This window comes from Hordeum vulgare, chromosome 6H, assembly GCF_904849725.1.
Source record: "Hordeum vulgare subsp. vulgare chromosome 6H, MorexV3_pseudomolecules_assembly, whole genome shotgun sequence".
Classification (NCBI taxonomy): Eukaryota; Viridiplantae; Streptophyta; class Magnoliopsida; order Poales; family Poaceae; genus Hordeum; species Hordeum vulgare.
The window spans coordinates 169,463,423-169,479,241 of NC_058523.1; the positions used below are offsets into that span (position 1 = coordinate 169,463,423).

The 15,819-nt window shown below is 38.9% G+C and overlaps 1 pseudogene; it reads left to right on the forward strand.

The window, feature by feature from the left end:
* Window positions 1-7,705: 7,705 nt before the first annotated feature.
* The window catches only part of LOC123405265, a 72,149-nt pseudogene continuing 64,035 nt past the window's right edge, over window positions 7,706-15,819 (forward strand).

Sequence of the window (15,819 nt, forward strand, 5' to 3'; positions counted from 1 at the left end):
GATACTTAATCAACCCCCAGGCCAGTGCTCCTCATGAGTGTTGGTCCAAACTGAGCGATGTCCAGCGCCCCCTGGTCACCCGGGGTTTCATCCAACCTGACATCTAGCTCATCCGGTCGTGCCCTGAGAACGAGATACGCGGCTCCTATCGGGTCTGTCGGCATGTAGGGCGCCCTTGTTGGATTATTTTACATTTTACAAAATATCTTGTGCGTCGGGATACCGGTGATGCTTTGGGCTATCTTAGAGTTGAGGTTTTCCACTAAGGAACCCAAGGAGATCATGAGTTTCGTGATCGAGGCTTTCTATGCAGCTTGTGTTAATTTGTGATAGACTAGTTGGAGCACCCCTCTAGGGTTAAATCTTTCGGAAAGCCGTGCCCGCGATTATGTGGCAAACTTGGAAACTTTGTTTAACATACGGTTCTAGAAAACTTGAAGTAAACTTAATTAAAATATGCCAACTGTGTGTGTAACCGTGACTATATCTTCTCGTGAGGTCTGCATCCGGAAGAGGAGATGGTGGGGTTATTGTCGGGGAACGTCGCATGGGAAACAAAAAATTTCCTACGCGCACGAAGACCTATCATGGTGATGTCCATCTACGAGAGGGGATGAGTGATCTACGTACCCTTGTAGACCGTACAGCAGAAGCGTTAGAGAACACGGTTGATGTAGTGGAACGTCCTCACGTCCCTCGATCTGCCCCGCGAACAATCCCGCGATCAGTCCCACGATCTAGTACCGAACGGACGGCACCTCCGCGTTCAGCACACGTACAGCTCGACGATGATCTCGGCCTTCTTGATCCAGCAAGAGAGACGGAGAGGTACAAGAGTTCTCCGGCAGCGTGACGGCGCTCCGGAGGTTGGTGATGACCTTGTCTCAGCAGGGCTCCGCCCGAGCTCCGCAGAAACGCGATCTAGAGGAAAAACCGTGGAGGTATGTGGTCAGGCTGCCGTGGAAAAGTCGTCTCAAATCAGCCCTAAAACCTCCGTATATATAGGTGGGAGGGAGGGGGCCTTGCCTTGGGGCTCAAGGAGCCCCAAGGGGGTCGGCCGAGTCCAAGGGGGAGGACTCTCCCCCCCCCCCCGCCCAAACCGATTTGGACTAGGTTTGGTGGGAGGGAGTCCTCCTTCCTTCCCACCTCCTCCTTTTTTTTTCTTTCTCTCTTGATTTTCTTCTCCTTGGCGCATAGGGCACTTGTGGGCTGTCCCACCAGCCCACTAAGGGCTGGTGTGGCTCCCCCAATGCCTATGGGCTTCCCCGGGGTGGGTTGCCCCCCCCCCCCCCCGGTGAACTCCCGGAACCCATTCGTCATTCCCGGTACATTCCCGGTAACTCCGAAAACCTTCCGGTAATCAAATGAGGTCATCCTATATATCAATCTTCGTTTCCGGACCATTCCGGAAACCCTCGTGACGTCCGTGATCTCATCCGGGACTCCGAACAACATTCAGTAACCAACCATATAACTCAAATACGCATAAAACAACGTCGAACCTTAAGTGTGCAGACCCTGCGGGTTCGAGAACTATGTAGACATGACCCGAGAGACTCCTCGTTCAATATCCAATAGCGGGACCTGGATGCCCATATTGGATCCTACATATTCTACGAAGATCTTATCGTTTGAACCTCAGTGCCAAGGATTCGTATAATCCCGTATGTCATTCCCTTTGTCCTTCGGTATGTTACTTGCCCGAGATTCGATCGTCAGTATCCGCAAACCTATTTCAATCTCGTTTACCGGCAAGTCTCTTTACTCGTTCCGTAATACAAGATCCCGCAACTTACACTAAGTTACATTGCTTGCAAGGCTTGTGTGTGATGTTGTATTACCGAGTGGGCCCCGAGATACCTCTCCGTCACACGGAGTGACAAATCCCAGTCTTGATCCATACTAACTCAACTAACACCTTCGGAGATACCTGTAGAGCATCTTTATAGTCACCCAGTTACGTTGCGACGTTTGATACACACAAAGCATTCCTCCGGTGTCAGTGAGTTATATGATCTCATGGTCATAGGAATAAATACTTGACACGCAGAAAACAGTAGCAACAAAATGACACGATCAACATGTTACGTCTATTAGTTTGGGTCTAGTCCATCACGTGATTCTCCCAATGACGTGATCCAGTTATCAAGCAACAACACCTTGTTCATAATCAGAAGACACTGACTATCATTGATCAACTGGCTAGCCAACTAGAGGCATGCTAGGGACGGTGTTTTGTCTATGTATCCACACATGTAAATGAGTCTTCATTCAATACAATTATAGCATGGATAATAAACTATTATCTTGATACAGGAATTATAATAATAACCATATTTATTATTGCCTCTAGGGCATAATTCCAACAGTTATGTCTGACATAAGTAGATATTCAGGATCATTCATTTGAACATCATTAGTACACGTCCGATTATGCATAGATCATCCCCCTTCTATTATTCTTGTACTCGTAAGTTAGCCACTCAAATAAATGCTTAGTCGCTTGCTACAGCCTCACCACTTAACCATACCTAACCCATTAATCTTTGCTAGTCTTGATACCTTTGGAAATGAGATTGTTGAGTCCCTGTGGCTCACAAATTACCACAACACCAGTTGCAGGTATAGGTAAAGCGATACTTTGACGTGAGCGTGATGATTGTGCTATTTGGAGTTTCTTCTTCTTCTTCTTCTTCTTCACCGATCTAGGTTGGGTTCGAGTCGGCAGACTGGGATAGCAAGGATGGACGTCGTTCTTTTATCATTCGTTTTCGTCCGTAATCGGACTCTGCTCTTCTTCATGATGATCGATTATGTTTTTGTATTGATGTGATCTTGATGTAGCTTATGGCGAGTGTAAGCCAATTCCATATACTCATCTCTTTAGTACATGTACTTGTAACGATATCCATTCTTGCAAAACGACGAGATGCGCTTCTATCCCTGTCGAGGCCCTCGAGCCAAAATATGGATAGGTTCGCATCTTGGGCGTTATAGAGAGGTATCTGGAGGGTTATAGATAGGCATCCGCCAAAATTGAACTGTTACAACATTATTGGCCAACTCAGTGACACCGAAATGAATCTCGGTGTTATCGGTGAGACCGATATAGGAATCTCAGTGGTACCGATACGATGACCTAGACCAGTTTCCAAATCCGGTGAGACCGATTTCAATGTTGGTACTACCGAGATGGTAGGGTTTGGCATAGGATTTGTCAAGTGTAAAATTGGTAGGGCCGAGTAGAAATTGTTGGTGGCACCGATTTTGCTAATATGGATTTGTACATAGATATTTTGTGGGAAAATGGGTGAGTGTTTTTAGTGGCTATCTCTAAGCACTTGAGCAACCAATTCATCATAATACCTCATCCCCTTTTAATATTATTGGCCTTCCAATGGACTCAAAGTGATTTCTCACAAAGTATAAAACGAAGAGTCTTCTTGCTTGAAGCTTGAGCCAATCCTATTACTTCCTTGAATCAAGGGGCATCTCCTCACAATCTTATAGCCAAAGCATCTTTGAACTTTTATGAAATATACTTGAATAAACTCATTAGTCCAATAATCATATGTTGTGATTGATTACCAAAACCACCTTAGGGACCAATTGTGCTTTCAATCTCCCCTTTTTTGGTAATTGATGACAACATATAGATCAAAGTTTCAACAAAAGATATAATCAACGATTAGCATCGACGCTTTGAGAAGTATGTGAAAAGAAAGAGCTCCCCCTAAATTTGTGCATTATTTTAAATTTAAGTTTGAATGCAAATGCACAATCGATTAGGATCATGGGTTACTCTTCCATGTCACATACAACTTGGTGGTGCGCATAAATGATATGAATGAAAAGTAATGCACATAACACCAAACAAGACATGAATGATCAACATGTAGATAGCTCAAAAGTAATAACATGGTAGCATCAAAAACTGTAGCGTATGATCAAACACTCCTCTAAATGGATAAAGCTATTCGAAAGAACAAAAGTTTTGAAAAACCAAATGAGAGCAAATAAAGTGCAAAGCTCTTCCTCTCGAAACCCTATTTGATCTATACACTTCTACCCCTTTAGCAACAAGTTACCAAAAAGTTCAAAGGTCTAGAACTAAGCTTCTCTCTAGGTACGATCTCCTCTGGTAGTTGACGATGGAGTGGACAAGAGAGCATCGACGATGGCTTTTGCACATGTCGCTGGAGGTGTAGACACCGGAGGTGTAGGAGCAGGAGCTGAAGCTTGAGCTAACAAACATGGTCTTTCTTTCGGAACAGGCACAATTGTTGACCTTTTCTGGGTCCTAAACGGAGTGGTAGTAGGAAGAGGCAACTCATCATCATCATCACTGCTGAAGCATGGAATCTTCACCGAGTCAACTTCATGTTGAATTTGCTGAAAAATAGTGGTCAATTCCGTCACCTTAACATCCAGGTCATGGAATTTTGTCTCCGTGATCCTATCTAGGCTCTTGTGGTTCAGCAAAATCTCAGAAACTTTCTTCTCCATCCCTTGGATGGTGATGACCAAGAAGGACATCTTCTCATCTCTTGTTTTGAGCTGTGGGGGTTGAACCGGAGCATTTCTAACAACCTCTATAGATGTTACCTTTGCTGCCTCTCTAGCAGTAGCTGAGCTGGGATGGGTATTGTCCATCACAAGTTCATTGTCCTCAAAATTAGGCTGAAGTAGCAAATGGGGACGATCAAGTAGATATGCATGCTTGCCAATCTTGGCATTGATGAGCATCAGAATGTATGGAGCATATCCACAAGATCTCTTCTGATCTGCAGCACTCCTCGTGACAGTATCAACTTCAAGTCCATCACTCGGAACCGGGTGTGGGTGTCTAGATGATGCAACATGTTGATGGAATATCCTCTAATCATCTTGTCATCACCTGATTTGGGCATTAGGGTATGTCTCATGATAGTGTTTGTAGTGGGTATACCTGCTTGCAAAAAGTAGACAGAACCAAATTTGTGAGACGGGAAAAACTCATTGGGCACAACCTTGTACATGTTTGCCATGGAGTTGTGATTTATCTTGAGCCGTGAATACACATCCAAGTTTTCTTCACGTGATTTAGGAGCACCAATGTTAGTGGCTCATTCTCTAGTTACAAATCATTTGTACAAATGATTGTGCTAATAATCCGATCGGCTAGGGTAAGTGTTCGTGCTAATAATTCATAGCCAGATATTACAATCCATTTGTATGTCCTACATAGGTGACTGCCATTTTTTGCACATGTACTAGTGTTTGCAATCCATTTGTGTAGCCAAATCTTACAATCCATTCATAGCCATATCTCAATTTATGCATTTCCTTCACTAATATCACTTAAGATTTAGGGTTCACATTGTCACATGATATAGTATGTTTCATAAACTCTGCCTTGTTGAATTCATAGTATAAAATAAACCAACGTCGATTCTATCTCACCATGTCGACAACTAGGATGAAGAAAACTAGGAGAGGTCCAAGAGGCAAACCATCAGGGAGCTTAAGGCTGGAAAGCATAATAGACGTGTCTTGAAGAATGGGGGAAATGGATGCCTGTTCTGCAACCATAAGATTAAAAACACGTATATTAGCGTTCTGGTGAATGCAAGAGGACGAGCCATTGGATCCTTATGGCAGAAGTATTCTTGCAGGATGTTGCACGTCGAGTTCTTGGAGAATCTTAACGATCAAGCATGATGATGAGATGTTGGATTGAATCTATCTAGTTTGTGTGTATTATATCTATGATTGACTATATATGTTTATCAATCGTACTACATGTTGGTGAGACCATGTCTAATGAACTAATAGTGCAATGCAATTGCAATCCTGCAACCAGTCTGTTTATTTGATTTTATGTGTATCTTAGACCAACATATGATTCATCACAGCGCACACATATTATTAGTGTGAATCCTCTCTGTTACTTTCAGTCTTTCCACACAGTTTTATAATAGAAACTGTCTTCCCACAACACGCACAACTTTGGAACTGTGTGTGATGACTTCCATCACTTTTGTTCCTATTGGCCAGAACGCATCCTCATGGATCGCACGTGCGAATCACAGGATGTACACAGATCGAACGACTATCCGTATCTCTATTACACCGGAGTGCTAGTTTCTTTGAGAGTGATATTTTCAGTTTATCATACGCTGTTGGGTCTGGAAACCTCTGCCTCTGAAGCGCATTATATTTTGGGGTGATATTTACGCCTTATCACAAAGAATTAGCCCCTCCTCCTCCCTGTCTCTAGTAGCACCTACAGTAATCCTATGGACCTCTACATTTCACCGCCTATCCCCACGGCAACCACTTAGCTCGACGTGTGTTGCCGCCGTAGCCGCGGCTTCTCAGCACCGATTTTCTCGACACTGCTAACCCAATTCAGGAATCTTCGGCACTGGACCTCCCATGGAGAAGCAGGTAACTGTAATCTACTTAAATATTTCCGCTCATCTCTTATCCCAGTCCATCTGCCCCTTTTAATCACCCGGCCGAAATCACCGTGGATTCACGTTCCTTCTAGCTTCGGGGGTTATCATCCTTTTTGAAAAGAAAAATGTTCCTTCTACATGATTCGAGGGTTTTCCTTCATAGAGTGTACAGTGCAAGGACATACAACCAATGAGTTTCATCTCACCATATCACACGACTTCATGAAGCGCACGGTAAGTTCAATCTCACACTACCTACGTTGACATGGCCTATACTTTTGGTGAACCGATACTATATATTGCCACATACTTCTTCTTCTTCTTCTTCTTCTTCTTCTAAATTAGGCAAATTAATGTTGTATTGTTCTTTTGTTTACTCTCATATACATATGCATGACATCACGGTTACATTATCTGTTTACTTATAATTTTTTGTCCTTTCATATCAATTGATGTGCTCTTCTTTTAACTACTCTCATACTAGCATGTTGCCATGTTCTTTAACAATCTTATTAATTCCTGCGGTACATCCCTTGCTTTGCAACAACAACTAATGCGCTAAATCTTGGACTTTACATAACTATAGACTCCAAGGATGTCATGCTGAGCACAAACCATCGATTTACAATCGTTATTTCTATGAAACTTGATGAAGATTGTCACTCCTATTTTGATATAGGACTTTGGCCAGAAATTTCGAAGTTTTATGTACTCAAAGCTGACACTAAAATTGCGTTGCACCTAAAAGATCCTAGCCATACAATAAATTCTAAATTCCCCGATGACATCATCCGTCCATACTTTGTAGGAAGTAAGTGTTCTTTCTAGTCTATGCATGTTGACTTGCGTAGCAATATCAAAGTAACTATGTAGTATTTTAGCAATCAATTAGGATTTTATTTTCTGAATTTGTTAAATCTGCTCCTACCTACTCCATCCGTTCCTAAATATAAGTCTTTTAAGCGATTTCACTAAGGGTCTACATACGGAGCAAAATGATTGAATCTATACTCTAAAATATGTCTATATACATCCGTATATAGTCCACTAGTGAAATCTCTAAAAAGACTTATATTTAAGAACGGAGGGAGTAGTAACTTGTACTCCCTACGTCCCAAAATAACTGTCTCAATTTTGTACTATCTCTAGTATAAAGTTATACTAAGCTTGAGACACTTATTTTAGGACGGAGGAAGTAATTACCAACGCACTACTTTTTTGCCCTGATCTAGCTACATAATCACTATTCTCCCACTTCTATGCTCATGACACAAAGTGTTGCCGTCGCCGATACTCTGGCGCTGGAGGACGAGGTTGCCAACAAGTGGAGGCAGGCCGAAACACAAGCGCCTCTGGCAGGCAGCCTCCACGATGATATGTTGATAGTGACCATCTCCGTGCTCCCAATCGAAGATGGTGTGTGCACAACCGTCCTGTCCTGACGATACATTTGTGCAAACTCAGCTGCCTTGCTTCCTTTCCTCTTCCATGCACACATCATCAGTGGCACAACGCACGCACATGCGCAGCAATGGCAGCAGATCCATACAGGACGATGAGCATCAAGCAAGCACGCACAGCTGCAGCAACAACAAGTCCCCTGATGGCCGCCTCCCTCAACCTCCAATGCGGCCCAACTCATACTCAACTCGTCATCAGTGTGCCCTTCCTATTTCTCCTACTCTCCTCACCGTGCCTGCAGTTTTCCCTCCTCGTCATGCTCCGGATTGAGACTACCTCATCCATCACCAACACGTTCTCTTTCCTCCCTACAATCCCCATTGACGCCTCACGATTTGGATTCCATGCTTCCTATCTTCCAGATCTGGGAAGAGCAAATCCCTAGAGTTGCCATGCCTACTTGCCGCCGTCCTGGATTGAAGCCATCTAATTCATCCCCGATCGGTCCCTTCCTCTATCCTTTCTCCTATCAGCTGCCCACCTCCTCGTCCGGTCTCCGTGGCCGCTTTCATCCATATCGGGGGAAAAGGCGGTTCCCCTGACGTGAGGCGTCGTGGGCACGCGGCTTGGTGGACTCGACGGCGTAGGCTGGAGAACCCAAGCACGTCGGTTCCTCGGAAGGATGCCTTCGGCATGCGTCCTCGCATTCCTGGTCACCGAGGCCGCCGAAGGCGTGTGGTGACGGTAGAAAGAGGGCCATTGCAGGCGCAAGAAGATGGGCGGTGCGAGAAGAAGGGGAAGGGAGGATCGGCGGCGCATTTGCTGGGGATCTGTTCTTGTCAATATGGGGCCAGAGAAGAAGTCAAGAAGGAAATGTCGGGAGGCACGATTTGGGTGGGAGACGGGTAGCGCCGCAACGATCGGCAGACCACGGCCCGGCAGAACATTTGATCTGAGATGTGGATTCATATGGCACACCATTGCATAATATAAGCAGTTGGATGTGTTTAAGTTGATTCGATCCGAGGGTTCTGGTTATCCTGTGTACAGTTTGATGTGTAGTTTTAGTAGAATTTATGTTTGCTCTTTTAACAGTAGTAGAGAGTATGTGACTTTTCCTTTCAAATTGATTATTTTCTGAAATTCAATGGAATCTTTATTTAATTTATGAAATTGTATCCAAATCGAAAAACTTTTTTTCGGAATTGGTGAATTTTTTGAAAATCGATGAACATAATTTAAAATTCGTAAACTTTTTTTCTGAATTGATAAAAAAATTGAAATAGGTAAACTTTTAAAAAAATCGGTGAACATATTTTAAAATTCATGAACATTTTTAAAATAAATTACCTGTTTTAAAAAATTGTTGAACTTTTTTTTCAAAATCGACTAGTTTTTTGAACTTCTGAAAATCCATTAACATATTTTTTTAAATGTTTAACTTTTTTTCATAATCATTAAACTTTTCGAAAATCTTATTAATTGCTTTTTAATCCAATGGAATTTTAATGTACCTTTTTGAATTCACATTTTTGAAAATCAATGAAAAAAATTGAGTCTGCAGCGGAGCGCCAGGAGATGTTTCATTAGCTGGTCCAGCGAGGGACACTGCAGACGCCAAATTTATGAAATTGTATCCAAATCGATGAACCTCTTTTCGAAATTGGTGAACATAATTTAAAAGTCGTAAACTTTTTTATAAAGTGATAAAAAAATGGAAATAGGTAAACTTTATAAAAAAATGTGAACATATTTAAAAATTCATGAACATTTTTAAAATCAATTACCTGTTTAAAAAAATTGTTGAACTTTTTTTTCAAAATCGATTAATTTTTTGAACTTTGTGAAAATCCATTAACATATTTTTAAAAATGGTGAACTTTTTTTTCATAATCATTAAAGTTTTCGAAAATCTTATTAATTGTTTTTTAATCCGATGGAACTTTAATGTACCTTTTTGAATTCACATTTTTGAAAACCAATGAAATTTTTTCGAGTCTGCAGCGGAGCGCCATGAGATGTTTCAGCAGCCGGTCCAGCGAGGGACACTGCAGGCACCAAATTTATGAAATTGTGTCCAAATCGATGAACTTCTTTTCGAAATTGGTGAATTTTTTGAAAATTGGTGAACATAATTTAAAAGTTGTAAAAAACAATTCTAAATTGATAAAAAAAATTGAAATAGGTAAACTTTTAAAATAATCGGTGAACATATTTTAAAAATCTTGAACATTTTTAAAATCAATAACCTGTTTTAAAAAATTGTTGAACTTTTTTTTTCAAAATCGACTAATTTTTTGAACTTTGTGAAAATCCATTAACATATTTTTAAAAATGGTGAACTTTTTTTTCATAATCATTAAACTTTTCGAAAATCTTATTAATTGCTTTTTAATCCGATGGAATTTTAATGTACCTTTTTGAATTCACATTTTCGAAAATCAATGAAATTTTTTCGAGTCTGCAGCGCAGCGCCAGGAGATGTTTTACCAGCTGGTCCAGCGAGGGACACCGCAGACGCCAAATTTCTGAAATTGTATCCAAATCGATGAACTTTTTTTCGAAATTGGTGAATTTTTTGAAAATCGGTGAACATAATTTAAAATTCGTAAACTTTTTTCTAAATTGATAAAAAAAATTAAATAGGTAAACTTTTAAAAAAATCTATGAACATTTTTAAAATAAATTACCTGTTTTAAAACATTGTTGATTTTTTTTTCAAAATCAACTAATTGTTTGAACTTTGTGAAAATCCATTAACATATTTTTGTAAATGGTGAACTTTTTTTCGTAATCATTAAAATTTTCGAAAATCTTATTAATTGCTTTTTAATCCAATGGAATTTTAATGTACCTTTTTGAATTCACATTTTTGAAAATCAATGAAATTTTTTCAAGTCTGCAGGGGAGCGCCAGGAGATGTTTCATCAGCCAGTCCAGCGAGGGACACTGCAGGTGCGAGGAGCGCGAACCGGCGCCTGCAGCATCGTATTGAAAGGTCCCGATAGGAGAGCCCCTATACCTCGCATAAAGTGAGTCTAGTATCTGACTCGCTGCAGCGCACGACGATGTGGCCGGTCCAGTTCACGGTAGGTACACTGCCTCCTTTTCTTTTCGGTTCTTTTTCATGTTTTTATTTCATTTTTTGATTCATTTTTTAAGCTTTTACTTACACTTCTATATATTCTAAACATATATATTAAAAACATTTATTTTTCATAATAGTTTAGAAACTTTTAATCATGTTTTGAAAAATGTTGAATGTGTATACAATAGATGTTGACCATGTAACAAAACAATGATGAAATTTCTTGATCATGTATATAAAATGATAACTAAGCATTTAAAATATCTTAAATAAGTATTTGAAAAATATTTAAAAGTACTTGAAAAATGTTAAATAAATACTAAAAGTGATTAACAAGAATTTGAAAAATGTTGAAAAGTATTAAAAATATCAAACAAGTATTTGAAAAATGTTAAATAAGTATTAAAAATGTTGAATATGTATATGAAAAATATTGAACATGTATTTAAAAGTGTCTAGTAAGTATTTAAAACTTGTTGAATCAATATTAAAATAATAAATAAGTATTTAAAAAATATTGAATAAGCATTCGAACAATGTTGAAAATGTATACAGAAATTGTTGATCACTTATTAAAAAAACATTTTTGACACATACGAAAATGTAGAGTGGAAATGAAAACAAACATAAGAAAAAGAAAAAGGAAACAAGAAATGGAGAAGGAAAACGAAGGATGGTTGTTGTGACACGGAACGTTGGCATGTCATCCTTTGAAAACAATGAGAAAAATCTTTGAAAAAGAAAGCAATGAGAAAAACAAAAGTAAAAGAAAGTAAAAAATAAAGAAAAGGAAAACTCCCTTTTAAAACATTGTTTGTCATTTCAAGATGGATCCTTGTGAAAAATTTGAGCTTATTTGAACAAACCATGGCAGGAATGTGGCCATAACATCTTCATAGCTAGAGACTAAATCTTGTAAAACTCTGTGGATTATCTCTAATGAAATAGATGCTTTTTCAGCTATAAATGTTTTTGAAAAAAGAAAGAGCAACCTCAGAGGCAGCTTTAGTTCGAATTTGACATGCTTCTTAATGAATCGACGAGACATTGTCTTTTTCACGAGAACTGGATGAAAAGCTTTTGACACCCAACCGTCTGGTCAATTGTATATTAAATACGGCCTAATGTTTAAGAAAATTAATTTGGTTCAATTTTGCAACAAATATTTGCTATGTTCTTAAAAAAAACGTATTTGGGAACTCGAAAAATGGAAAATAAATTTTTTGTGCAAAGAAAATAAAAAATTTCGTAGGCAACATTGTTTTCCATTCGAAGATGCACCCTTTCGCAAAATCTAATATCATTTTAGCAAACAATGCCATGAATGTTGCCATGAGAGTGACCATTTGCCTTGAAATCCGTGGATGTTCATACACGATAGCTTGTTTTTCACAATACTTTTTTAAGACATTTATCATAGTCCAATTTTGTTGTTATTTCGGGAAACTAGGTTACATACAACGAAACAATGCGAAGGTTTTAATATTATTTTTAATTTCTTATGTCCGTTTCAAAATGCGATCAAAATGACGTGCATGACCTTTTGTAGCTAGGGGTTGAATCTTGCAAAACAAATTGGAGTATCTCTGGCGAAATATATACTTTTGTACCTAAAGATGATTTTTGGAAATAAACAAAAAGAAAACTATGAGGCATGTGTAGTTCAAATTTGACCCGCTTCGTGTTGAGTCGGTGAAAATTTGTCTTTTTAAGGAGTGGTGGATCGAAACCTTTTGACACCCAACCACTTGGTAAATTATTTATTAAATATGGCCTAATATTTAAGCAAATTGATTTGGTCCATTTTTTCAAGAAATATTTGATATGTTTTTCACAAAAAAACTCATTTTATGCACTCGAAATATGAAAAATGAATTTTTCGTGCAAAGAAAATGAAACATTCCATGAAAAACATTGTTTGTCATTCCAAGATGCACTCTTGTGCAAAATAATATCATTTTAACAAACTGTGCCATGAAAATTGCCATGAAAGTGGCCATTTGCCTTGAAATCCATGTATATTCATACATGATAGCTTGTTTCTGAGAATACTTTTTAAAGACATTTGTTATACTCCAAGTTTGTTATTTTTTCTGAAAACTAGGTTACATATTATGACAGAGTGCGAAGGTTTTAATTTGTTTTTTATTTTTTTAATTTATGCCTGTTTAAAAATGTGATCAAAACGAGGGGCATGATCGTTCGTAGCTAGGTGTTGAATCTTGCAAAAAATAAATTGCAGTATCTCTGATGAACTACATACTTTTGTGTATAAAACTAATTTTTAGAAAAAAATAAAAAGCAAACTATGAGGCATGTGTAGTTCAAATTTGACCCGTTTTGTGTTGAATCGTCGAAAATTTGTCTTTTCACAAGAGATGGATCAAAACCTTGTGACACCCAACAACTTGATCAATTGTACATTAAATATATCTTAATATTTTATAAAATTGATTTGGTCCAATTTTACAACAAATATTTGCTATTTTCTTCACAAAAAAACTCATTGTGTACACTCGAAAAAATGATTTTTTCGTGCAAAGGGAATGAAAAAAAATCCTTTGGTAACATTGTTTGTCATTCCAAGATGCACCCTTGTACAGAATATAATATCATTTAAACAAACTATGCCATGAAAGTTGCCATGAGAGTGGCTATTTCCCTTGAAATCCGTGGATCTTCATACATGATAGCTTGTTTCTCATAACACTTTTAAAGACATTTTCGTAGTCCAAGTTTGTTATTTTTCTTGAAAGCTAGGTTACATACTATGACACAATGTGAAGGTTTTATTTTTTTATTTTTTAGTTTCTTATGCGTGTTTTAAAATGCGATCAAAACGGAGGGCATGACTGTCTATAGCTAGGTGTTGAATCTTGCAAAAGTTTTGAAATATCTATAATGAAATAGATACTTGTATACCTAAAATTATTATTAGAAAAAATAAAGAAAAAACTATGAAACATTTGTAGTTCAAGTTTGACCGCTTCCAACGGAATTTGCAAAAAAATGTCTTTTCATGAGAGATGGATTATAACTTTTTGACACCTAACCATTTGGTCAATTGTACATTAAATATGGTTTAATATTTTATAAAATTAATTTGGTTCAATTTTGCAAAAAAATATTTGCTACGTTCTTAAAAAAAAACTTATTTTCGACACTTGAAAAATGAAAAATAAAATTTCTGTGCAAAGAAAATGAAATATTCTTTAGATAACATTGCTTGTCACTCTAAGATGCACCCTTGTGTAAAATATAATATTATTTTAACAAACTATGGCATGTATGTTGCCATGAGAGTTGCCATTTGTCTTGAAATCCGTGGATCTTTGTACATGATAGCTCGCTTTCGAGAACACTTTTTAAAGATATTTGTCGTAGTCCAAGTTTGTTATTTTTCTTGAAAACTAGGTTACAGATGATGACACAATGTGAAGGTTTTAAATTACTTTTTTTAACTCCTTATGCCCGTTTCAAAATGCGATTAAAACAATGGGCATGACCGTTCGTAGCTAGGCGTTGAATCTTGCCAAAACAATTAGAGTATCTATGATGAAATGGATACTTTTGTACCAAAATGATTTTTTGACAAAAATAAAGAGTAAACTATGTGACAATTGTAGTTAATTTTGACCCACTTCGTGTTGAATCGGTTAAAATTGTCTTTTTCAAGAAAGGTGGATCAAAACCTTTTGACACCCAACCACTTGATCAATTGTACATTAAATATGGAACAATATTTTAGAAAATTGATTTGGTTCAGTTTTGCAACAAATATTTGTTAGGTTCTTCACAAAAAAATTATTTTAGGCATAAAAAAAGAAGAAAAAAACGTGCAAAGAAAATGAAACTTCCTTAGGAAATATTGTTTGTGAGTCCAAGATGAACTCTTGTGCAAAATATATGTGCCTTTTTTGAAAAATGGAAAATAGAAAGTGATTTGTTTCTTGTGAAAAACTCATTTCTCACAACACTTGTTCCAAGATATCTCTGTTATTAAAATTCTAAGTTTGTAGGTTTTCTACAAACTAGGTCATCTTTGGTGCCACAATGAGAATGTCTTCCATTTTTATTGAATTTTGTTTTGAATTTTCGAGATCATAAAACATTTTATATGATTTAGCATTTTAGTTTCGTTCGAGGATGACCAATTTAGATGGTCATAACTTCATACACGTGTACTGCATTTTGATTGATCCGCATCTCACGTGGATCGCTCATCAACCACCCTCGGATACTCCCGGATCCAACGACACCCCTTGCCCTCTCACCCCAAGAAGCCCAACCATAGACTCACAGTCCTCCCTCGTCCCCATCTCTCTCCCGCATGTCTATCCTCACCGCCGCCACCAACGAGATACGATCCCGGCAACGTCCAGCGGGAATCTACCGCGACCATCACACGAACGTGACCCCCACACTTCCCTCTTCCCCCTGTTTGGTGAGATCCGGCAAGCTCGTCCTTTAACTTCCAAGCGCGACATTTCTCCCATCACTAGGGTTTTGTTCGTCCGTGTTGCTCCGGTGATTCAGGTGCGTCCCATTACTCCTCCTCCCTTCCTCCACACAGCCCTCCCTCAACTCGCCTTCTCTTCATCCTCCCAGATCTAGCATGGCATCGTCGCTCCGTTGAGCTGGACAGCCCGCGGTGGCGCGTATCCTACGGTTTGTGGTGGATTTTCCCCACGCCAGCCACAACTCTTCGGCAACGAGGACGGTGATGGCGTTGACCGGATCCTCGGGCGGTTGCCGTCCAGCTCGTGCTGTAGGGAGGGTCGGTCGTCTCCTTGGAGTGGACGGTGCCTAGACCCGCTCAGGCCAGCCCGCGGTGTCACCTTCGTCCGCTCCATTCTCCTCAACCGCCACTTGGCTGCATGCCAGCATTCC